The sequence below is a fragment of the Ambystoma mexicanum genome, chromosome 11 (genome assembly GCF_040938575.1).
Source record: "Ambystoma mexicanum isolate Mex_15411 chromosome 11, UKY_AmexF1_1, whole genome shotgun sequence".
NCBI classification, from domain to species: domain Eukaryota; kingdom Metazoa; phylum Chordata; class Amphibia; order Caudata; family Ambystomatidae; genus Ambystoma; species Ambystoma mexicanum.
In genome coordinates this window covers 952,112,308-952,138,484 of record NC_090934.1, presented here as the reverse complement: position 1 = coordinate 952,138,484, position 26,177 = coordinate 952,112,308, and the positions used below count along the sequence as shown (strand labels likewise).

General features: G+C 46.1%; 1 protein-coding gene across 6 annotated transcripts in view; it reads right to left on the bottom strand.

The window, feature by feature from the left end:
• Window positions 1-26,156, bottom strand: part of LOC138503961 (uncharacterized protein C11orf24 homolog) — a 606,597-nt gene extending 580,441 nt beyond the window's left edge. For 3 of the 6 annotated variants that reach the window (XM_069624098.1, XM_069624101.1, XM_069624100.1), the window contains exon 1: window positions 7,582-7,687. The gene's annotated coding sequence lies outside the window, so the exon portion shown is untranslated. Of the gene's footprint in view, window positions 1-7,581; window positions 7,688-26,036 lie in introns of those variants that run through there. The other 3 variants (XM_069624102.1, XM_069624099.1, XM_069624097.1) reach the window with 2 other exon arrangements.
• Window positions 26,157-26,177: the final 21 nt, after the last annotated feature.

Genomic DNA, 26,177 nt, shown 5'->3' with positions numbered 1-26,177 from the left:
GTCCTTGTAGCTTGCTGAATTAAATTCTTTAGCAATGCGTGTGGGATCGTCTGAGAAAAATAGTTCACGAGAGTACTGTGAAGTAGTTAATGCTTCTGGGGTGTGTTTTGCACAGGTAAAGTTTGTATAAATCGTAAGAGGACTTGATGAAAATAAACATTTACAAATCTCTTTTTGGTCCATGGACTCAAAACCTCGGGTTCCACATGCAAGATGGCTTTTTTTCCTGAAGGATTACATATTCCTCACGAAGGATGTGCTTTGTCCACACTAGCCTTGGTAGTGCGCAGTGAAAAACATCTTGCAGGATCCATGACAAAGTAAGCACGCTAAATTGAAACCAAGGTTCCTCGAGAGTACCTCCTTAAGCTATTCCTGCACTGTGCAAGAAAAGAATGCAAAGACACAAAACGAGTGATGTTGCGTGCACAGCCATAAAATGAGAGGTTAACATTGACCAGCTGATGGTATTACTTAAGGGTTCCAGCACTTCTGTACTATATCGAGCAGGTTTCGAAATTGGCAGTAGCTTTGAGCATTTCAGCTCCTGCTTATACCCTAGAAGAGCCTGGTTAATTTGAAACAAACAGCTGCCAGGAGCTACTTTTGACACCCTCCCTCACACCCGCGCCAAAAAGTGCCATGGAAACATAGCTATGTGACATCAAATCTCGGTGTTTGGGAATGTGTCAAAAGGAGTATTAGGAAACTCCTAGAAGATATTTAAACCATAATGAGCCATATTATAGAAGGTCATACGTTAATAGTTTAACTTTCATGCGAAAGTTACATTTGCAACACGCTATATATTAGCACCTCATCCTCCAGAGGTAGCTCCTGCATTATATATAATGCAGGAGCAACTTTTAGCTCGCAGTCACCAAATTCTCATTTCAATCCTTGCTACAGTAAGGAGGTTTCACATGATGCATTACGCAATTAAGCTGAATCTGTTACAAGGGAGTTTTGCAATGGTGCTGGTGGGTGTGTAAGGAAGGCATGATATCAAGAATACACACACACACACACACACACACACACACACACACACACACGTGATCACAGTTCAAGGGGGTTTCTTAAACTGTAAAGGTAGGTTGAAAAAGCACCTAATCTAAATCTAAGATGGGAGCAAGCTTTGACCATCAAGTAATAAGGCAGTCCTAGTGGCGTTGTGTCAAACAAAAGAGCCTATACTAAGAAAAACCGATTGCCAATCCTTACGCTAAATACAAAAAGAAGTGTGGAATAATTTTCTTAAGAAAGAAGAAGTGTTCACAAATAGTTCAGGATGCAGTATTCGAGGTCTCCCTTCCCCATGTTTTCAGCACGGGACAAGGTGGGTCTACAGCACACGCTCAAGCTTTCCCCATCACGAGCCAACAGTTCCACTTTCAATCAGGGCACTCTGTGGTTAAGTCTCTTTTCTATCAAAAAGTCTCTTGCCACCAAGGGTCTGATGTATTCAAATAATAAACAAAGAGTTCCTTTTCACGGATACATCAGTGAGGTCCTTCAGCTCTGGATCCCCCTCTTCTGGGCACAGAACCCTAGAAAGTTCTTAGCAATATCAGGTTCTTCGGAGGTTGTCTCTCCTGCTTTCCGAGGATCTGATAGTTAAAATAATCAAACAAAAAGTTCAACAAAAGCTTTTCTCTGTATTTGGTTGACAGTTCTTCACTCTTCCAGACTCAGACCGCTCTCAATATCACTTCTCTTTATCGGGTTCCCTCTGTCATATCATGCATTCTAAAGGCTTTTCCCTCTTGTATTTTGATTTGTTGCACCCACAGGTAGGTGGATGTTGGCTTCTCACCCTTGGAGCTCCCTCTTGCAGGCTCAGATCTGACTTGACTGTTTGCCTCCCTTGGTCGGGTTCATTATGGCTTTCAATGGAACTTATCTGGTGACTTTCATAAAATATGTCTTTTTGTACAGTTCACGGTGGACATCCCTCTGCCGGGTTCACTCTTGTCAACACATTGTATTTTGGGACTTCACTTCACCCCCCCCCCCCATTTGTCGGCATCTCTCAATCGGGTTCACGTTTGCCAATCTGTCAATCGTACATTTTCTCATTCAACTCTTGCGATGCAGGATTCATTTCCCTTAGCTTCACAATCATCGGTAGGTAAAAGACTATAGAGGATTTTACAAGTCCCCTGTATGACCACTTTGACCACTCTTCTCGCCTTTCCCAATGCCTCCTGGTTGTGGTAGTTTCAATAATCGGGTAATCAGCCAGAGTTTCCTGAGTGAGCAACAATGTGGTGCTGGACTCCTCTGTTGCTCATTTCCCCCTTTTCTTATCAATCACTCTTTATGCTTTCAAAGTTCAATTAGCCGTTCACTACTTTTCGTTCAACATAGTTAGTTTTCTTATTGACTCTCCTCTCGACTCACCGGTCGTGATGAACGGCTTGGCTTAGTTCCTCTTTGGAGCCAAGATTGGCATCAAAAAGACAAGCATCCCTCCCTTGCTTGGTTATCAGCGGAGAAGGGTGTTGTGTACCGTTGACATCTGCTGCAACACACGCTGGCTATTGTTCGCGGTTTTACAATACCTTCTGCTGAGGTTTCCCGGGCCTTGGTCAGAAAGGGCAATGGTGCTTGTCTCCTTGTCACCCTCCTGGTATGCGCCGTCTTTCTCCTCCTCTTGAACTACCATGCCTGGATAGCCGTCCAGTTGTGCAATCTACCTTGCTCGTAATGTGCTCTCGTGCTCCACCTTTTATCCCTGTGGGGAAGGGAAAAGGGCCATCAGGTGTGTGTGATTCAGGTCAATTGCCTGTCTTTGCCGAACTCTTGTGTTGGGACATGTCAGGTAAATGGCTCGGGTGTTAGTCTGTTGTCTGTGTAGTGTGAAAGTGTTTGTGTCGGAAAGGGGGCAGTGTTTCAGAATATCCAAAGGGGTAAAGGGGGGATACCGCGACTCACCCATCGGTGTCCCACTTCCACTCCCCGAGGACCCCCGCCCGATTCAGGTGATCCTCCATCACTAGTCCACTTCCAGGAACTGGATCCAATAGCGATGGCTGTGTCCTGGCCACCTGGATGACAGATCCCTGGGAGCTGGTTAGGGAGACACCTTCAGGTTTCACAAGTGTAAGTTGCTAGTCCCAATGTTTTGGGAGAGTAACCAATTTGCACCCATCTGGAAATAAACGCTCACCAGACCATATAATCAACATACAGAAGCGAGTGATGAGAACCAAGATCCTGAATGTTATGCAGTTTTTTTTTTCTTTGTAGTTCTTACTTCCTGGAACACATACACTTCTTGTAAATATATTATATACATGTGCAGCTAGGCATTACAGAAAATGAGCTGTACAGGTAGACTAATTGTGTAACTGTATCTCAATCAATCCCAGTTATCTTTCCTACTCGATGTCCTCGCTCTTCTGCGTAAGGCTTGTAACACATTGGAGTCCTCATTTACAGCAAACTTAGGACCTAAATCACAGAAGCGTTTTATAATGGCATTGGAAATTGCTCTGTTAATCAGGCCCTTAACCTCTCTACTGCTATACAATTCTACACATAAGCTCAGTCCCCACAACTCTACTAAAATCTTGATTGTGACTTATGTCAACTTTCTTGGCTACTGCTTCAGCCTCCTCTCTACAACCTATCCCATCATTCTCCCCCTCTGCCCACTGCTTTCATGCAGGATGCCCCCTCATGCAACACCAGGTGCTCTTCAAATTCCTTCTTGTATTAAAATCCATTCATGGGCTGCCTTTCCCCACCCCTGCCTGTCTACCTCTTTTTATACCCCCACTTTACGTTCCCAAGCCCTGGCAACCTGTACATTCCCTTCCCTCCCTCTTGCTACCTGCTCCTCCTTCTTGACCCTCAATTTATGGATCTCCCTAACCTCAATATCAAGAGCATAGCCACTGCATAAGCCTTCAAGCCTGCTCTCAAAAGCACTTCCTGTCCACCAAATGGCCCTGGACATACAGTCGCATCATCTTTTCCACCTACTCATCCCTCCATGGACTGCAATTATAAATAACTTAAAAACGTGAGCACATAATTAACGGTAAATGTACAAAATGAGTTTCAGACTGTGCCGTCCTTGCACCCACAGGTCTCTTTCCTGTCCACCACCTTGTCCACTCCAGCAAGCTTATCACTATCAACTATTATGATGCATGCAGTAAAAAGAATGCCCTGCACCCTGCTACTGTACTATGTACATTTTTATCAAGTTGGTTCACCGCCCAGATACTTCAATGTGACTACTCTACCCACAATCCTTCATTGTCTGCCAAAATATTCTTCCTCTCCATTAATTTCAATGGGGTCACCCCGCAAAAGCATCAGTCATTAACCCTGTAGGAGACTTCAATGGGCGAGTGCTAACTGAATAACCAGGAGCACCCATTCGGCGGGTCCCTCTGAGAGGCTGGTCATGTTGAATAGGGAAGTCTTCGTACTTCTGATACGCTCTGAAAAGTATTCAGTTTCTCAAATAGGAAAATGGCAAAAGTAATAAGACCAGCTGCAAAAGGGTATTATTATGTGAAGCAATAAGAAATAGCAATATCTGCCATTAATCACATCACCCACGCACCCTCAAGAGAATGTTTCTACCCCAAAATAACGTCGCTGGATGCGTTTCACAAAGATGTACGAGTGTGGTAAAGAATCCAGCAGTGAAAGCTTCCAAAATCGGTCAAATCCTACACATATCCTGCTCGGCTGCATGCATTCCAGAGAATGTAAACAAGGATTGCCGTTTATTATTAACCATCACGACCAGGGCAGGGAATTCCCCAGAAAAGCGCTCCCGAAAAGGTTTCTTTCCAGAGCGTTAGTCCATGGCGGCTAGATCAAAACCTGCCCCAGCCAGGCAAAAATATTAAGCTGCATCGGCTTTTCCCCGCCGAGTCTCCCTCTGGCTGCAAGGAGGAGACCGGCAGAAAACCGGGAGGCGCGTGCTTGCGATAGCTGCACTGCACAGCAGTGCCACGCTGGCAAAAAGGAAGCAGCATAGGCACCTGCAACATCGGCCCCAGCAGGGCGGGTACAGGGTTCCTCGGCCTCTGAAGTGTTAGAAAGGTAGTCTTCCACAGGGCAAGCAGGTCACCCTTCACAGACTGGGGAATTACGCCTGGAACAGATCATCAGAATGGCATAAATCCTCAGATTACGCGCTAAAACTGACGAATGCATCTGGTAACCCCCGGAGTAAGTACTGGGTGTGGTATGCTGCCAAATACGTGAATTCTTTCATGTCAATGCTATGTGAATCACAAAATTCACCCCATTTAAAAAATCTGCCCAGTCATTTCCATAATGTCTGATAGTTTTAGACGCAAAATATTTTCTTTATCCTAAACAATAAGCTTAATATCCTTGTTCATGACATTGTTTAAAGTACAATTCTAAAACATACAGGATATTTGTATGCTCACATAAAATGTCATTCAGGTGCTTGCAGTATTACCTTTATGGTGCAGTTTATAAGATACAACCATACTCCTTATATTTATGAAATTAGGTTGGGTGAAGTGGAGAGCCTTGTTCACGTTCAGTCTTCACTTGACTGCAAAGCTCCACTGCCCCTTACAGCCCCCCATTCCGCTCCTGAGAATCGGTTCCCTGTTAACATTTTTCCATTTCTAACACCATCACGACTTCAAAATTCAACTGTGACGCCTCACACCTCATACTGCAGCCACAGGCACCTGCCGCAAACCGTCACCAGCATCGCGTGACGCTTGTTGCATAGAAAAGAAATGTCACTTTTCCCTCCCTGACTAATCAAGAGCAGGCGATAATGTCTTCATTGCATGATAGGAACAGAGTGGATAATTACTGCACACTGGAAGAGTACATTTCAGCAAGCGTGACAAGCACCTTACAGGAAGTTAAAGTGGAGCAGTGACTAATCTTTTTTACCATACCTGTCCAAGGAAAAGAAAGCAGCAGTGACGATATAAGTGTATGTCGTGAATTCCATGCAGTGTGTGTACCTCCCAGGTCACGAAAGCTCCGTCAATCATACAAAAGCACCCCTTAGTGCCTTAAATTCATAGGTAGTAAGTACAGCTCGAGGCGTTCCAAGCTTAAAGATAAACCACCTTAATTCTCCATCTCTGGAGGTTGTACAGATCCTGAAGAGTTTCAAGGCTCCAGCGGTTACCAACAACGCCAGAAGGAACCAACTTTCAAAGAGCTCATGCCCAAATCCAAAAGTGAATCGCACGAAAATATTGCACCCCTACCCAGCCCAAGGTGAAAAAGCACACGAACGATTCCCAAGCATGGGAATGCTTCTGTATACAGGCGCCCACACCAGAAAGTCATCAAATGATGGATCTCACTACTCGAATACATCTGCAAAAGCAATCAGCTCCTCTAACATAATAGAATTCTGCAGAGAGCTACACCAGTCATTATTTATAAAAACTGCCAAAGACAAGAGCTTCATGAACTATATGAAAAACTGGGAAAAAACATTGGGCGAACCCATCACTAGGAAACAATGGGAACACACATGGTGCATAGTCCACAAGCTAACACGCTCGATATAGGCAAGAGATGTGGCAGAAAGTTATACTGCAGTGGCACTACACCAACCCCCCCCCCCCAGAGACTCCACACAATGTACCCATCCACCAGCGACATGTGCTGGCGAGGATGCCCCACAAAAGGGGACTGGAGGTACACATGATGGACCTGCCCAAACCTCCAGCAGTTCTGGGGAGGTGAAATCCCAAGTAGGCAAAATGATGCAGGGAACAGACCAACTACGGGATAGGGTATGGATGGCGGGAATGTGGGAACTAGGTCAGGGGTCCAACATGAAAATACAACAGAGGGGAGTGATGATTTTGGTGAGAGCGGCATGGCTGATGATTGCCCAAAACTGGAAACAAAAAAACCCCGCCCACGATCTAGGACTGCCTGCAAAAAGTGTGGCGATTCGGGTCACTTGAATGGATGACAAACTTCAAGGATCACCTGAAGCCTTTCGGAAAGACTGGGGACATATCCTAGCTTATTTGCAAAGTGACCATATGCTGCAATGGTGCCCGCACAAAATCATAATTCTGGACATTCTGTAAAACATTCCACATCCCAGCCGAAGACACAATCTACACCACCGAGGGAGGGGCTCAGGGAGTTGAAGAACATTTTTGTAACCATGCTATACTGTAAAATCAATAACATGGTTTGAAGAGTTTGAGGAGCATAGAACACTAGAACATTTTACCCACTGAGAGAAGTGTACTTTGAATTCAACTGGAACAAGAGAACCACTGGAATGTCGGGAAAGAGGATATTCCTTCCTGAGAAAGCATCCTCATTGATAAATCTGCATGCCATCGGAACCATTAGCACACCATTCATTACCACCCTGGGCGGGGCGTTGGCTACTCAGGAAGCTCGGAACAAGGGATATATTCTCTAGTATAAGCCTGTATTCTGAGTTCCCCTGTGGCCACATGCCCCTCACCTTTCTTGAGCCCTCCCACCTCCCCATACCACCTTTAGCACCCATGTGTAACTACACGCAGGTGCTAAAAGCTAAGTTAAATTAACATTTAAAAAAAAGAAACATACCTTTCTTCAGTCCTCCATGCTGCGCCTGCATCAGGAGTCCATCTTCATTGTTGATTCATAATAAACACTGAAGTCAGACTCATGTTCCCAATGTGGCGTTGCAGGACTAAAAAAAATAAGTTACTTCTTTGTTAACATTTTTGCTTCACCTTTAGCTCCTGCGTGTAGTTACTCACAGGTGCTAATGGCGATATGACTGTCAGTGTTGGGCCGACCCTGACTGTAACAGCGCTGCCGCCCGCGTTAAGGGAATCTTGCATCGCATGGTGCCCTTAGATTGGGCAGCGGGCTGTTAGAGACAGGGTTCAACTGTCGCCTCAGGTCATATCGCCTCAGTAAATCCTACAGATTGCTTTAAATACAACAGTCTAAGGCTACCAGCAGAGTAGGGTGTATCTGCAGCTATTTCCCCGCCTCCACTATGGTGGAATTTTACATTGAATACTTCTTATACATTTTGAAGAGTGACTTTGAAATCTTTTTAGACCTCACCATACTGGGAATTATGGGTCTTTGTACACCTCGTTAAATTCCCTTGCTGTGCTCTGACAATTAACTCCGTCTTCAGAGCCCACAACTCAGGTATGGCCATTGGGCTAGGTCTATAAAACTGAATTATAACCCTTGGAATGTTAGCTTAGTGCTCTCGCTGAACAATCTGTAGGCTAAAAGAACCAGTACAGCCCATAGAAGTGTTTGTCTAGCCAGCAGATTGTTCAGAACACTATGTTTCAATGCAGCCGGCATGACAGCGTCTCTTTGCAGTCCAATTCCCTGCAATCACCAGGCTAAATTGATGTACTCAATGCACCTTGGCAGTCGCAAAGAGTAGGCGGCTTGACTAGTAACATATATACTTTCAAGGGCAACAGATGTTAATAGTTTTATAGAACTGCCACCCATGGGCCATACCAGGTGTTATGGGACTCTTAAAACACTTAAAACACCCTCATTGTTACATGCCTTTAACTTGGTCTTCATGACCCGTACCGCCCGTTACAGCCCTCAAACCTGTCTATAAAGCTTAATTATAAACACTGGACTATTGGTGAAGAATTATGACCAATGTGTCAGCAAAGGGCCGCAGCCACTGGCCTTCTGTTTCTCTCCCATTATCCGTATGAATGCTTAGTGTCTCCCTTAGCCCATTCCACCCGGAACATAAACACTCCAAGATTACAAGCATCTTCTTCAACCGTTCTGCCATATGACAATGGCATTACAGTCTTGCAGGGGCAGGAGGTCATTGTCCCTCACCCTCTCTACACACCCTTGAGTTTGTCTCAGACACATAACTCAGGTGTTGGCCAATAATGAGGGCAAAGGGCCCATTAGATCCAGCATTGTGCACATCCCGACTTTACCGCCATGTGCATCTGCAAGGTCAGCCCTCGATCTCTAACATGAAGTTAGATGTCAGCGCACCGAGGGCAGATGGAGCAGGGCCATGAAAACATCACGTTAGACTGTTATAGTAAAAAACAATAACCACCAGAAAAATGATGACCGATGATGTGCGAGGTGTCCCTTTACTCTTTTCATGGTTGGTCTGGGAAACTGCAGAGAATGCGTGGAGGCAAACAGACAACTAAACTCCCGGTACTGGCGAGTATGGTGTGTCATGAGTGGCGGTTGCAGAATTATTTAGCAGAGAGAAAAGAAAATCATCTTGGACGGTATAAAGTAACATCACTATAATGTTACTCAGTGGCTTGTGTGCTACCACACAAGGCTGTGCAATGTTTATATAGCCAATTGAAGGGAAGGGAAAGGAAAGGAGGAGAAAGGGTGTGTTCGTGCTAATACTGAGCTGTACATGAAGAGTTCAGGAGGAGTTGACATTGTAGTTATGAAAGTTGGCTGAGAGAACCCCGGTCTAAAAGGATGACTTTAGAGACCATCGAACTACACTAGAAGTCATTCCCACATCATCAGATGTCATCACACTGTTAAAGTCATCAGTAAATGTCTCAGAATAGTCGGTGATGATTTGGGGGAAGAGCTGAGGATGACTAAATGAATATGCTAACATCATCCCTGTTTTAGTTTAGATTACTTAAAGAGCATTGCAATGAAACATGTATGTTCTTGATGATTTGGGGAGGACTTGTTGATTACAGAAAATCAGAGTTAGTAGGATGATATACGTGGCAAGGGTAAAGCTTGAGACTATGTTGGGCCAAAGTGGAATCCAAAGGCCTAAACATAGCATGCACCCCCTGGGTGAGAATCCTTTGCCATCCGAGTCAAAAGCAGAAAGCCAGCACCCTCACAATGAATACATTTCCATGCTGACTGCACCAATATATGCCAGTATTCCCGTGTATTCCTTCAAACAGTATTCATGTTTTTTGCGCATAATCCAACAATCATAAGCAAAAGGACCTCCAGTGAAAAAAACAAAACAAAAAAAACATAGGATCCAAAAAAGAAAAAAAGCAATAAACAAATGGAACCATCAACCGAGATCTCAACTACCCACAACCTACCAAATACAAGCAACAAACCACAAACAGCAAACAGCAAAGACTAAAAACAAAAGACCAGGAAAAACACTTACCGAAAGAGGGCGCCCATTCAAAGGAACACCACACACATGCCTCGCCACAAGAAAGACAAGAGCCAGAACAGACAACAGAAATAATAAGAAAACCCAAACCGCTCGGGAAGGCACCGACCCGCATGATCCCACAGCCCCCAAAAAACTCAACAAAGATCTGAGATGGCCCAAGGAGACATACAAATAACAGAGCAAAGAGAGACTACATTGCTTGCTACCTGTCCACATAGGACAACATGGTTAACAGAAACAGCACAGCAACAACGAACCAACAAGTCATCACAAATACAGAACCAACAAGGACACCAAACGGAACACGACAACTAATAAACCATTCCAACCCAGTCTCCACCATGGACAATACCCCAACCAGAACAAGGGACAACTTGGAATCCATCACACTCTACACCCTCTATATCACCAAGACTGGAACAACAGAGGGGTAGCTACCTTATTTACAACCCAGAACAAACCGGAAAAAACCAACCCCACTATCAGTCTGCTTGAGAAAGACTGACCAACAAAGAACCACCCCACCCAACCGACTCAACGGGGAAAACTCACCTGGAACAGAAATCCAACTAACAACACACTGGTAAGAACAACCAATACGAACAACAACCCGAATGGGAAACCAAGCAAATTACACTGCAGCCTCCTCAACGTCAGATTCATGGCAAAACAACAGAAATCAATGACCTAAGTGTAAGCGAAGGAGGCACAGACGTGCTCTTCCTTAGAGAAACCTGGCTATCAGACAACTATAACGCCACCGAGAACAAGGCATACCTGACAATTATAAAATACACGCCAACAGAGAAAACCAAAGAGGAGGCGTAATTGCATCTATACCCAAAAAATGTTTTTAAAAAATAAATAAAAATTTCCCAAAAAAAAATAAAAAACCACACACACCGAGCTCCTCGAATCATCACAACCAACACGGAAGACTATGAATCCTCCTAATCAAGATAGAACTCACAACCAATCCAACATAGTATTCCTCCTGATCTAAAGACCACCTTCTTACAACAAAACTAGCGGTTCGAAACAGAAAATGTGTACACAGCAAACTCACTCTGCGCACTCCTGGAAACCTTGCAGTTCAAGCAAATAGTAAAGGGATCCACCCACGACGCTGGACACACCCTGGATGCAATTTTCTGCAGGTAAGAACTATGTGCATCCGTGACACCTACACCAATGGTGAGGAGGACCACTACTTGATACCATTCCACATCACACCCCAAACACCGCCTACTGGCCAGGAAATAAATACTCCATACCAGCAAGAAAATATACTTTAAGAGCTAGGACCTAGAGGCTCCAAAAAACTGTCTAGATGCAACCGTCCCAAGCGAAAGAGATCCCGCCGATACAAGCATAGATACAACAGAAGACACATTTAACAATTGGATCACCAGGGCCATTATGATATGATATATGATCATTTATTTATATCGCACTCGTACACAAAGTGTTTCAGAGCGTGACAAGGCAAGGGAGGGAAACGGGGAAGAACAAAATGATCTTACTAGACCCAGTGACATTGAGAACGCGCAAGTGCATGGGAAAGTGGGAAAGTGCATGGAAGGGGGAGAGAGGAAAGTGCGGAGCAGAGAAGAAACATAAATAATAATAAATAAAAATAAATAGATAGTAGAGACAATAAACAGTGGTAGTGCAGTCAGAAAGTGCTGTGTTTAAGGCAGCAGACTGGGTAAGTCTGATAAGTGCAGAAAAAAGAAGAAAATGGGGTTGTGGGGAACTGTATGGGTACAGATACAGTCCACCAGTGCAAGAGGTGGCCAGGAGGCAGTGCAGGAGGGTGGCAGGGTGAACAGGTACCTGGGCCCAGGGGACAGAGGGTGGCCAGGTGCACAGTGCCAAGAGAGCAGTTCAGCAGGGGAGAGGGAGAGCGAAAGCGGAAGCAAAGAGGAAGGTCTTGAGGAGCTTCCGGAACCGGAGATGGTTCTCTTCAAGTTTTAGAGTGGCAGGGAGGCTGTTCCAGAGGGAGGTCCCAGCCGAAGACAGATCTACCCCCAGCTTGTTTCTTTGAAAAACGACTGACCCTGAGGGAGTTAGAAGTAGATGAGCGAGGAGCTCGCGATAGCTGAAGGTATTTTGGACCCAGGCCCTAGAAAGCCTTGTGGACAATGCAGAGGGTTTTGAATTTAATCCTAGCGTCCACTGGGAGCCAGTGGAGAGATTTCTGAGCTGGAGGGATACGATCCCGGACAAGAGGGATCAGCTGTAGGTTTCTTGAGAAGAGGATGCACAAGGGAGTGCTTCAGAGCGCAGGGGAAGGATCCTGAGGCAAAGGAGTGGTTGCAAAAATCAGCAAGCGCTGGAGCAAGGGTGTCAATGTGATCCTTGATGGTTTTAGAGGAACAGGGATGAACCTGTTTTGATGAGGCCATCATAGATCGGACTTATCTAGTGAGCTCATCAGGGGAGAAAAGAGGAAAGGACGAGAAGGAGGGTGGTGGAGTGGTATAAAGAGGGTCAGCAAGCTCAGACTGAGAGGGAATAGGAGGTGGAGGGGGGGAGAGGGTGGACAGGATTTCCTGGGTTTTTGAGATAAAGTGAGAGGCCAGGGCATTACAGAGAGCTTGGGAGGCAAGAGGAGGGGTAGAGACTGCAGCAGGGTTGGCAAGCTCCTTGCAGATTTTAAAGAGTTCGGCCAAGTTGTTTATGCCGCAGAGACACAGGCTTGAATGTGGACTCTCTTCTAGGTGCGGACAGAGAGTCGGTATTGCCTTTGGAGCAAGCGACAGGCCAGTTTATCAGAGGATGAACAAGAAGCCCTCCATTTCCTCTCAGCCGCCCTACACATACGTTTAAGTGTGGCTAGGTCAGAGTCATACCAGGAATTGCACTTGGCTTTGGACTTCAAGCGGACCCTCATGACAGGGGCAAGAGCATCAAGAGTATCAGAAATAGAAGAGTAAAGAAGGGACAGGGCTGTGTCCGGATGTGAGACAGCGGGAGGATGACGGGGCGGAGAGAAGGTGGCAGCGAAAGCCTCAACTGACACACGCTTCCTGGGCCGGATGTCTGAGAAGGTAGGTGGGTTGGGGTAGGCTTGGCTTGGGGGTGGGGGGAGAAGAGAGTCAGAGGTGAGAGGAGAGAAGGCAGTGGTCACTCCAGGAGAGAGGAGTGGACAGAGGGATAGAGAAGGGGAGGCCAGAGGAGATCAAGACATCAAGCGTGTGTCCTGCAGAGTGCGTCGGGCCGGAGGGGAGGGATAATGAGGGAGAGGGAATCGCAGAGGTCGCGAAAGAGCAAAGATGAGGGACAGGGAGAATCAACGTGGAAGTTGAGGTCACCAAGAAGGAGGAGTTGAGTGGTAGAGGTCAGGAGGGAGGAAGGGAGGTCAGCCCACTCAGAGAGAAAAGAGGTGATTTGACCAGGGGGCAAGTAGAGAGTAGCAACAGTAAGAGTGGCTGGGAGAGAGAGAGAGCCTGCAGACAAGGCATTCGAAAGAGGAATAGATCCGAGTGGGTGAGTGGGAATGATAGTGGCAGGAATCCACGCAGGAAAGATCAGGGCTAATCCCCCTCCAGGCCGAGTGGATCTGGGTACAGAGAGGATCTTGTAGCCATCAGGGAGGAGAGTGTCAAAGCTCGTGACAGAGCTGGCCGTTAACCATGTCTCAGTGAGACCAAGGACATTGAGGTCAAGTTCTTCAAGGAGGTGGCAGATGTCAGAGGAGTGTTTGACAGCAGAGCGAGATTTGAGAGTGGCAAGATGAAGAAGGTTGCCAGTCTTAAAGAGCTTCCGGGTAAGGGTACAAATCAGAGGTAGGCCCTGCAGAGTTGTGGAGGTAGCCTGAGGAGGGGCAGAGGAGGAGGGAATACTGGGCAAGGTAGCCGAGGAGTAAGAGGAGGGGACAGCTGGAGATGAAAGGAAGTTGATGAGGCGAGGGAACCGCCCATCAAAGAGGAGGGGATTGGCCTGAGGGCCTTAGACCATGACAGTGCCATTTAGGTAGACATTAAGGATGACTCTGGAGGAGTGGAAAGAAGCCATGAGGACTTCCCAGCGAGTGCCACCATTAATGGGAGAGGAGCAGAAAGGACAGAGCACAGAGACCATATGGGGGCGTCCATAGATCCGGCAAAGGAACAACAAAGAGTATGTCTGTGAGGGTCTGTCTGCAAGAGGTGCTGGAATAGGTATCGGAGATAGGGAGTCCATGGTTGGAGGCCAAGATATCCTTTTTAAACTTCTTCTTTCCAGACCTAGTGAGAAGGGAAGGCTAGTTGATAGAGAAGCAGTTGGAATAGATGGGAGAAACAAAAAGCGCCATGGGTGTGAAGAGAGAGGAGGCAGAGGGAGGAGTAAGGAAGTCCAGGGGTATAGAGTAGTCACTGGGCTAGCAGGTTCCAAATCCATGGCCAAAGTTAAATGCAGAATACACCCAAATTTGACTAACCTAGACACACCCAAATCTCACTTTCCCAAACACACCCAGAATTTCAGTATCAAGGCAATAAAGCACCAATAGGTATAAGAAAAGAGGTAAGGTTATAGGAGAGTGCTTAGATGAGAGCATGAAGGGGGGACCAGTTGTAAACAAGAAGCAGGTAGGGTGGAGGTGAATGAGATAGAATCAAAAGGGTAGGCAGAAGGAGGGAAAAACTAACCATATGGAGAGTTAAGTAAGAGTCTTGATCCTTGACCAATTAGCACCAGCTAAACATTCAAAGCAACACCAACAAAAAAAAAACTGCCAGCAAAATGGTTCACAGAAGACCTGAAAAACAATCTTTAAAAAAATAAAATATGAAAAAAAATGCTGAATGGAGAGAATACACCAGACAAGACAAACTAAAATACCAAAGACAACTCAAACTGTACAAAGTAACTGTCCAGAAAGCAGAAAAAAACGAAGCCACAAGAATTCAAACAATCCACAGAAAGAACTCTTCAAAATCAGAGACTTAAAAAAGCCTCTTCCTGCAAAAATTCTGTCACCCCTACACAAACACTTTGTGACAAAATCACCAACCACCTTAGAGCAAAAATAGAGAATACAGGAAACCATCAACCTAGCCGGGTCAAATACAACCACTGGACCAGACTAAACACATATTACAGCAAAGCTCATGCGCCTAGAACCAATCACAGAGGAAACTTTTGCCACACTGTTCAAGAACACCAACCTTGCAGGATCTCCAAGGGATCCCTGCCCCCCCTGGACATCTTCAAAGGAATCCTCAACCACAGAACCCCAGCGACACACTTCTGGAACCTAATGAATCTACGCTTACGGAACCTAACTAATCTATCACTCAAAAGAGGAATAGTACCATCCGCCTTCATCAAACCACTGATAAAAAAGGTCTGAAAGAGCAGAAGACCCAAGCAACTAGAGACCGATATCCAACCTGCCCTACTCAGCAATGATCCTGGAGAACCACGTCTACAAAATCCATCTTAAACAGGTCAAAACAAACGTCAAAACAAACTGAACACTCTACCAATCACCAGTTGAGAGGAACACAATCAGCACTTCAATCAATATGGGAAGATCTGTATATAAACGTAGACGACACCCAATCGGCCCTTCTATTGGGCCTTTCAGCGGCTTTTGACACAATCAGCCACGCAGCACTAATACAAATATTGATGGAACGTGGCATACAGGAATCTGCACTAAAGTGGCATACCTTATTCCTAACAAACCGAACCGAAAGTTCCTACCTACCACCGTTCATCTCAAACACCAAAAATATATCCTGCATAGTCCCACAGGGTTCCAGCCTCCCCCCCCTACATGTGCCCACTAATGAAAATCATTCGATCCTACGGACTTACCGCCTACAACAAAACTAATCGTGAAAACAAACAGAACACAGGAACAAAATAACAACCTCAACAACTGCCTCACAGACATATACAACTGGATGACAACAATCTCAAACTGAACCAGGCAAAAATTGAAATAATGTTCTCACCCGCGGGGTTCAATGGAGGGAACCCACAACTGGACTGGCCAATCGGCATGGGAACGCAACCAGAGACTACCAATGTAGTTAACATAGGAATACTCATGCAGAACCGCAATTGAATGCAATCTACAGAAAATGCTTCTTCCTCTTACAACTACTCAGGAGATTACTCACTATCTCTCCTTCTCCCACAGAACCCTTGCAATCATATCCCTGATACTCACAAGAATTATCTCGGCAAACAACCTTGACCTAGGAATGCCAGAAATACTCACCAGGAAACCCCAAAGGGTGTAAAATACAGCAGCCAGAATCCTACTATTACTAAAAAGAAGAGACCACATCAAGCCAGCACTGAAAAGCCTACACTGATTACCAGTAGAAAAGTGCATCAAATTCAAAGCAGTCTGCATCGTCCACAAAGCCTTGCACACACACAGAGCGGAATTCCTCCAAGACAAGATGAACTGGTATCCCCCAGGAAGGGAACTAAGATCCAGCAGCGACCTACAAATAGAGGGAAAACACCAAGAAAAAGGGAAATTCGCCAGAACAGCGTTCTCACGTCTAATTGCTAACACCTGGAACAACATGCCCAAAGTAATTAGAACCACAGAAGACCACATCACCTTAAGGAAACTGCTAAAAACCTGGCTATTCAGCAGACAATAACAACCTAGAAGGGACACCAGCAACAACAACACCGCAGACAAACAACTAGAGAGGAGATGACAGGTGCCAGAGAACCGCAAACAATAACCTATCTAGATACCGTCAAGTGGCATCCAAAGAGAGACCACAAACAGACTAACTTTATTAACCCTCTTCCCTTACTGCTCCTCCTACATAACTGACACTTCTACACCAGATCTTGGACTAGCCACACTCATACATACAGAGAACAATTACTATGCCGACAGAGAACAATTACTATGCCGACATCCAGAATGTACCACTCACATAGCCCAAAATCATCTAAAACGCAACACACCAAGATGCCGGACTACCTGACAGCTACGACAACCTGTGACTATTAATCCCTTATGGAAACTATCTAACCAGTGCATATGACCAACCCATCATAACCACACCACACTAATACCAACACAAAACACTTCCACACATCCGGCACGGAATCTTACCCATATGGTTACAATGCGCGAGGCAGCTCACAAGTGACCACATGCAAAACAACAAACAGACGGCAGTTCCTTCTGGTTCTTAACCTATCCTCTCACTCTTTTCCCCACTAACCCCTCCATCCCCCTTTTTCTGGAGACTGAGCATGGGGGGTAGCAGCATGCCCACCGTGGCCTGCCACACACTCCTGTTGGCTTTGCCTTTAAAAATGTCTTGTCACAACAGGAAAACATGTCCAAACTGGCTGCACAATGTAGGCGAGTCTAGATGCGTAATCATTCTTATCATGTTTGTTTTACCCTGGATACCCAGTGAAAAATAAGCCATGCCACAGTAAGAAATGGCTTGACTGTCTGCCCTAAATGCCAGTATAGACACAACACTCATGATTGCTTTGTCATAGAATCCCAGTATGAAAAATAAAAAAATGTCACAGCAAAGAATGGTGCCCCAAAATGCCACTGCAGCCACATAAAAGCACATATCTATTTTGTACTGGCATCCATGATGGATACCCACTAAAAAGTGCATCATGATTGGGATTCCAAGAGAAGACCAGGGGAGGCCCTGTGGTGTTATAGTCGGGGTGGCAGGAGGCCCATTTGAGGTACATTTTGGAGCTGCATATAGTGCCTTAGCCAGCGCACCCCCATCCAGAAGCACAGCAAGGGAGACAAGGGTACAAGAGGCGCACCACGCATAGGAGACAGGGACTGGTAGGGCACTGGCATCCACAAGCCAATCCTGAGGCCGAATAGAGGGCTAAACCGTCCATCTACATCCGTGGTGGGCAAGGAAGAATAAAGGAGAGGTCATTTGCCCGGGCTCAAGGAAGAGTGATCCAAGGCCAGGAGGAGGGTTATTTGAAACCCGAGAAGGAGGACAAACAGTGGCTCACCTGCGCACAATTAGAGAGGCGTTCCAACCCCCTCCCCCCCGCACAGTCAAGGGCAGACCCACAAAGCAGCGGAGGGAGGAGGTTCCTACGCCCTGAAAAAATAGCCATAAGAGGTCCGAAGGATGCGACACAATATCAGGGAGAAGAGGAGGGGACAGCCCACCCCTCCCCCCCCCCAAAATCAGACCTGCCTACACACATGTCCAAAAACAAGGGGAAGGACTTGCAAGCTGCCCCAAAGTTGGTGAAGAAATCACAGAAGGGCAATCTGCAGAGACTTTGGCGCAGAGACAGCAGGGTACCGACTAGGGGAGATCAGGAGCAGGAGAGGATTTGGGGGCGCTGGCAGGCACTGCAAAAGATGATATGGTCACCCAGGAGGTCCTTCGCCAATGCTTTCAGGATTTTGCAGACAAGATAGGGAACACCATTCAGTCGCAGTTTAGCATGATGCGAGCATAATGGTCCCAATCATTGCAAGAGGTGAAAGGGGACATAACGAAGGAGCGGACCGATGCAGTGGAGAGCGCCATACAAGAGGTTGCAGAGTACACAAGGAAGATAAACAAGCTGGTAGAGCAGTTAGCAAAGGTCACACAGAACCTCGAGACCCAGAGCAAAGACCTTAAAAGCCACTCGAGAAGATCTAACTTCAGAATAAAGGGCCTTGCTGAGTCAGTGGCGGACAAGGATCTACGCACAAATAAATGTTTCTATATTGGTACCATTCTCGGTGAAACTAAGTAATCCCAATAAGAGCTATTCTCCATCACGCAATCTAAAACGCCTAACCCTGAACAATATTGCGCCATTATTGGACAACATCATAAGTTTCTCTCTTATTTTTATTTTTTTTGTAATTTTATTTTTATTTTTTAAAACCACTATGTCCTCTTGTCTGGCTAGCAACATGGCTAGCATATACAATATCCTAGCACCATTAAAACCTAAGAAACTAAAGAATATAGAATTTAAAAGTCAACCCTGGTTTACGGAGGAGTTCAGAAAGCTTAAAGCCTAACGCTTAAGGCTTTTTACTCGTGGAAATCCGATTCTAAACCAGCCCTCCTTCAGTCCTAGAAGACTCTGGTTAAGGACTAAAAACTAGCCGCTCTGGAAGCAAAGCAGAACTTCCATAATCTAAGAATCGCTAATGCCACATCGGATGTGAAGGAAATCTTTTAAATCCTTAAAGAACAGGCAGTAGTTCCTCCTCCAGAGGATCAACTTGAGATTATGGACTCTACCTAGTGCCAGCGTATACAGGACGGCATGCAAAATAAACTCCTGGGTATAAGAGCTGGGATGCTGGAAAGAAAGAAGCAGTTACCTCCAAAGGCTCCAAGTTCGCAGCAGATACCCCTTGGAATTGAATCAACAGTTGCCCAATTTAACTTCATCCAATCACGAAAGACTTGCTACAAAGAAAATCATTGAAAAACTAAAACCTTCCAGTTGTAAAGGGGATTTCTGTTCTTCCCTTATAATAAAAACCTGCCCCCCGCTTCTCATAAAAGTAATCAGCATATTTGTTAATACATCACTGAGGGAAGTAAAGGTTCCAGATGACTTGAAACAAACAATGGTTACGCCCATACTTAAAAAAGCTGGACTGGCAAGGGATAATCCTCTGAACTATCGCCCAATATCCAATACACTTTTCCTCCTAACATATTGGATTATGTCGCGCAGAGCAAGATATCGAACATTTAAATAAGTACCCTATTTTGAATCTGGTTTTAGGCAGAGTTTTGGCACCGAGACTTCACTTCTCGACCTAAAGTCCACACTGCTAGATCGCCTGGACAGAGGGTCTCTTTCTTTGTTCGTTTCGCTAGACCAGTCTTCAGCATTTGACTTGGTCAGCCACTCTATATTGAAGTCTAGATTGTCCAAGGTAGCCAATTTCTCATCACTGGCTTTCTCATGGATTGTATCCTTCTTGGAAAACAGACACAGGAGGGCTCTCCCATCCCGGTTCTCTTTGGGATCCCACAGGGGGCCAGCACATCCCTTTGCACCTACAATTTATTTATAGCGCCATTCTTTGCTAATTTAGAGGCAGAGGGGATTATATTCCCAAATTATGCAGATGACACACAATGTGTTGTCCCGCTTTCAGGCTGTCACTCTCGGAGACCTGGATGCTTAATAACAACCTAGGTCTAAATAAAAGCATGACCAAACTCATGATCATAGTAAGCTCAGTCGCCCTCAGAAAATTGGACAGCAAATTTTGCTCCTTCAGGCTAGGGTCTGACCATATTATCCCTGTCCCCAAACTCAGGATTCTGGGGGTGACCCTAGATTAGTCACTATCAATGACTCATCGTGTCACTAGTGTTGCATCTGCCTCAGCATATTATGCTAAACTGCTTTACCACCTCAGACCGCTTATTATGTAGGCAAGTGCAGAAACAATTGCTAGAGCCATTATTGTGGCCAAAATGGACTATTGTGGCAGCCTACTGGCAGGTCTTAGCAAGAGGGACATTCATAGATTACAGATCATGCAGAACAGGGCTGTGTTGGGGCTTACCAGGAGAGATCATGTGACAGAAGCGAGGTGATCACTTCATTGGCTTCCCGTCGAAGCTCGTGTTAAGCACAGACTTTTAACCATCACATTCAAATGCAGGCTAGGCATTATGCCTTCTTATCTGCAGGATGCCATTACTAAAAAAGTATATTGCAGAGTGTTGAGGTCTTCTGATCAGAACTTGTTGCTAATCCCTAGGTGCAGAACCTCGAAGGCTGAGAAGGGGGCCTTCCATTTGGCGGCCCCTAAACTCTGGAATCAGCTTCCGCCTATGCTAAGATGTCAAAGTTCCCTGCAAGTTTTTAAGAAAGGTGTAAAAACTTTTCTGTTTGCTTAATCCAAGTATTTCCTGGTCAGTAATCGTCTTCTTAGAGTCTCCAGGATGAGACTATACATTTGGTGTGATCTGTTTGATTCAACTGTCTGCGCCTATATGCCCCAGGGTCCACAGTGTGCTATATAAATGTTGTAATGTAATGATGGCGCAGCAAGTGTTCGCGGACCTGCTAGAGGTGGAAGACTGGTCGGGGATAGAGCTGGACCACATACACAGAGTGGGGTCAAAAGGGGAGAGTCAGGGGCCAGACCCAGAGATATAGTGGTGGCCATACACGAGTATAGGCAGAAGGAGAAGGTGCTAGCGGCTGCTAGGAGGGCCAGATCAATCCTCTACAATGGCTCAGAACTTCAGCTAGTCCAGGACCTAGCCCAGACCACTCTGGTGAATCGTAGGATCATGGGCCCGGTGATGCGATGCCTGATCGAACGGACATACGATATAAATGGACCTTTCCCTTTGGACTACTGTTCGAATGGAAAGGGAAACAGCATCGAGTCACCACCTGCAAGGAAGGTACGAGGGTACTGAAAATTGAGGACGAAGGGTCACCAAGGCAAGAAGAAAGACCAGGGAAAGAACCGCTCAAGGAGGTAAAAAAGTGAGAGTGGAAGTTTTTCGACAAGGGGCTAAAAGAATTGAGGCCTAAGGGGCCCAGTTTCACCGCACCCCCAACCCCGACGAGGGGGCACGAGTGGACGGTGCCCACACGCCCATCGACACTGGAGCGCCACGCTGAGGGAAAAGAGGGGTTACAGGAAGGAATGTTAGAGTCCACCTGGGGGAGGTAGTTAGGGGAAAGGTACCAGGGAGGTGGGTAGTACAGGATGTCTTGGTTTATCTACATGGGCCACGGGGGACCCCCACAGGTTTAGTCTCGGTTGTTACAAGGGCTCAATTCCAGAGATGATGGGTCAGGGGAAGCTAGAGGCTGGTTGAGCCTGCAGAGAAAGGGGAGGGAGGGTGAAGGTAGAGGGGGATCCCAACAGCAGCCACTCATTAGTGTGAGCCGCATGGTAAGACGATGATGGGAAAGAGGGAAGCGCTTTGGGTGACCGCCCTAAACGTCAGTGGGCTTAATTCCACGGTTAAGAGAAGGAAGGTGGAACAATTCTTGGGGCGGGGAAGTCACATGAACTGTAGCCCTCTAAGAGACGCACGTTTGGAGGAGAGACAGGCATAAGCTGAAAATCATAGGGGTACCACTATCTGTTCCAATCTAATGCCCCTGGGGTGACAATCGCCATTCGGGACATCCCAGGCTTCCAGGTCATAGCAACATAGGGGACTCAAAGGGTAGGTATCTGGTGGCCTCTTTACAATGGGAGAGGGGGAAATATACAGTGGCAGCAATCTACGCCCCCATTACGGGGTAAAATGGGTTCTTGCAGGCAACACTGACCGAATTGGAGACTTTTGCCAAAGGGCAGATAATAATGGTAGACGACTTTAATCTGGCCTGGGACCCAAGAGAAGACAGGAGCATAAGGGTGTTCCACAACCAGGTGGCACCATCTACTTGCTAGAAAGAACACATGGCCCAAATGGCATTGGTAGATGGCTGGAGGGAACTGGGGGGGGGCTACACATTTTATTCCCATGTTCATAGATCCTTCTCAAGGATAGATTATACCTGGATTTCGAGGTCACTATTGGGTAGGGTCGCGAGGATAGAGCTGGAAGTGATCGCCCGGTCAGACCATTCGCCCATAACGATTACCTTAAATATGGGGCAGAACGAATCAGGCCTAAGGCGGTGGAAGTTCCCTAGCCACATCCTTAAGGATGAAGTCCTACGCGAGGACAAAGAATAAAATCTTGGATTACTTTACACTTAACGCAACAGGTGGTGTACGCGACCATGTGGTGTGGGACGCGTTTAAAGCTACATTGAGGGGGGGAGCACAATGCGATAAAGTGCCAGAGGGACAAACAACTAGGTCTCTTACGGGAGGAATTGGAAGCTAAACTCAAACAAAAATTGTCTCAAATGGCAAATAATGCGGGGAGCACGCTGCAAAGGGAATATCAGCCGATTAGGGGCCAGTTAGATGTTTTGCAGACTAGAACTGCAGAGCGTTCATTGCTCTACCTCCAACAGAGGTATTATGTCAAAGCCAATAAGGTGGATCGCCTGTCAGCGAGGTGGATTAGGAAAAAAGAAGGGACAAGGACAATCCTTAAAATAAAGAAGGGGGTAAGAAAGCACTGGTCTACCTGACAATTTCGGTCTTCACAGAATATTATTAATCACTGTACACATCAGATTCCCCTGAGGATGGAGCCCAAAGGGAATACCTGTCTTAGTGCCCTCTCCCTAAGAACACCCCTCAAGAATGGGAAGAACTTGAGGGAGACATTACTCCCAAAGTAGTAAGGGCGGCTATAGCTGCCTTGCCATCAGCAAAGGCTCAGAGTTTGGATGGCTTTCCGGCGTGCTTCTACAAAACCTTTAGAGAAGCTCTGATACTGCGCTTAGCCCAGCTCTTTCATGAGGTGAGGGGGGGGTGGGCAATGTGCGTCACCCCGACAATGGAAGAAGCCATGGTTGTGCTGCTCCCAAAGCCAGGTAAGGATGCCACTATGCGGTTCGTACCGGCCAATTGCCCTTATTAATCTAGACACAAAGATCTACAGCAAGGTTCTGGCGTCATGCATGGATAAGCTCCTCCCCAAACGGATTAATCCCGACCAGTAAGGATTTATTAGGCATAGGCAGACCTCGGATAACATTCAGCGGGTCGGTCATAAATCTATAACCCCTGCACTTATACTAGTGTTGGATGCTGAGAAGGCATTTGACTGGGTCGAATGGCCATTCCTCTTCCATACGATGGAGGTTATGGGATTCGGTTCTAAATTCCTTTCAATGGTAAGAGCTAACTACCAAACTCCCTCCTTGCGCCTCGCAATCAACAGGCAACTTTCCCAGAGGATCACGGTCTCAAGAGACACTAAGCGGGCTTGCCCGCTCTTGTACGCCATCCACCTGGAGCCGCACTTTGCCAGCATTAGGCCCTCCCTGAATATTAGGGGGAATTCCCTCTGGGTGTGAGGAGCGGAGTTGCAGCGTTTCCTAATGACATGCTCCTCTTGATCAGAGAACCAGAAACCTAATTTCCAGGGATCTCACAGGAACTTCTTCTCTTTGGGGAGGGGGGTGGGGGGGGAGGGTTAAAAATAAATGCCCACAAGTCAGTTATTAAACATGACCGCCCCCTCAGAAAAGGTTCAGGAATTGCGGGGTATAGTACCCTATAGATGAGCAGAAACCAGCATTAGATATTTGGGAGTCCAGATTACTGGTTCTATGGGTGCTCTTTATCGTGCTAACTACCCACCTTTAGCGGACAAGCTGCATCGGCTGCTGGCAGAATGGGTGCCCTTATCAATATCCTGGATGGGGAGGATAAATGCCCTTAAAATTGTGATTTTGGAAAAAATCCTGTACTATTTCACGGCCCTGGCCCAGCACGAACACACCCACATTATTTGACTTAACATTCAATTGCATATTCACACACAGCATAAACTCACTCATTACATGAGAGGATCATAAGTGACCTACCCACACATTTTATAGGCAAAGAGACATTTTTTTCCCTGTGCCTTCAAAAGTGCACCTCTTTTGAAAATCGGGATTTAGTTGAAAATGCCCAGAACCCCCTTTCCACCCTCTGCCTTGTGCAGTTGTGCATTTGGTGGTAAAAAGAGAACCTCAATGTGCACAACTACGATGCACACATTTAAATGTGCACGGTTCACCACCTTTCTGGCGCAAGTGAATTGAATGATTCCCCGCCCCCCATCAGTTGCACCAAACGCGTTTTGAAAATCGTGGCACAATGGTTTAACCCTACTGATCACTTCTTTATACTGTACTTTCACTTCAAATCTCAAAGATGAATTAGGAATGGGAAAGGAAACATGAGAAGGAAAGGGTGCATGTGGGTTTTACTGTTTCTGCAGTCATTAATCCTAGATTTGCTCATGAGCAGGTATTATGTTAAATACCATTAGCTACAGAGCAGATAGTGTGACTGGAATCGTTAGCCCCAGGGTACGTACTGTGCAGAGCAGACATTGTGTGTGTAGTCATAAAACCCAGAGCAGGTATACTGTCATATGTAGCGGATTAGCAGGTACTGTATCTGGAATCGGTATCCCAGATCCGGTACGGTGTCTGTAATTATTTGCCCCAGGGCAGATATTCTGTCAACTGTAGCGGATTAGCAGGTACTGTGTCTGGAATCGGTGTGCCAGATCCGGTACTGTGTCTGTAATTATTTGCCCGGGGCAGGTATTGTCAGATGTAGCTGGTGAGCAAGTGCGACGTACTGTACCGGAAGTCAGTAGATCCAGAGCAGGTATTATTGTGTCTGCACTCATCCGCTCCAGCCATTAGCGCTACATAAGGTAGTGTCTGCCGATATTCATAGGGGTGTTGTTTCTGTGTCTACAGTCATACCTAGAACAGACACTGTGCCTGTAGTTATTATGCACAGAGGGGTCATTAGATGCAGAGAAAGTACCGGATCTGCAGCCATTAGCCCTGAGGAATCATTACTTTCGGAGTAGGCACTGGAACTGGACACAGTACACTGCAATCATTAGCCAGCGCAGGTATTATTATACGAGTAGTCACTTACACCAGATCAGGGTCTGTGCAGTGGCTGCAGAGCAATTTCTGCGTCTGTCTGCGAGCATTCCAGAGCATGAACAGTACCGTAAATGAGCTTCGGAAGCAGCTACCGTGTTTACAATACCAACAACAACAGACTGCTCCATGTAATTAGAAAACCAGATGTTTAGAAAGGCACGTACTTACAATGTTTAATTTCAACATGCGATACATACAATACAACCAATTACACCTTCAGCTGCACCCTCTCACTACAAAGTGCATTTTCAGAGGTTGCAAAAGGGCCCCTCTTACCAATATAACAAGAAAGGGACGAGAACGTCTACTTTAATGTATGCTAAAAGAAATGCATATACAATTCACTACACTCGCATGCACTCACCTGGTTGATGCTTGGAATCCGGAAATGAGCGTTTCGTAAAGGGAGGCAGTATATTGCCTTCATTATCAATCACGAAATTAAAGTCCCTAGGAGGCCCGACAGCATTGTGTGTTTGTTTAACAGTTTGCCGACAGTTTCTCA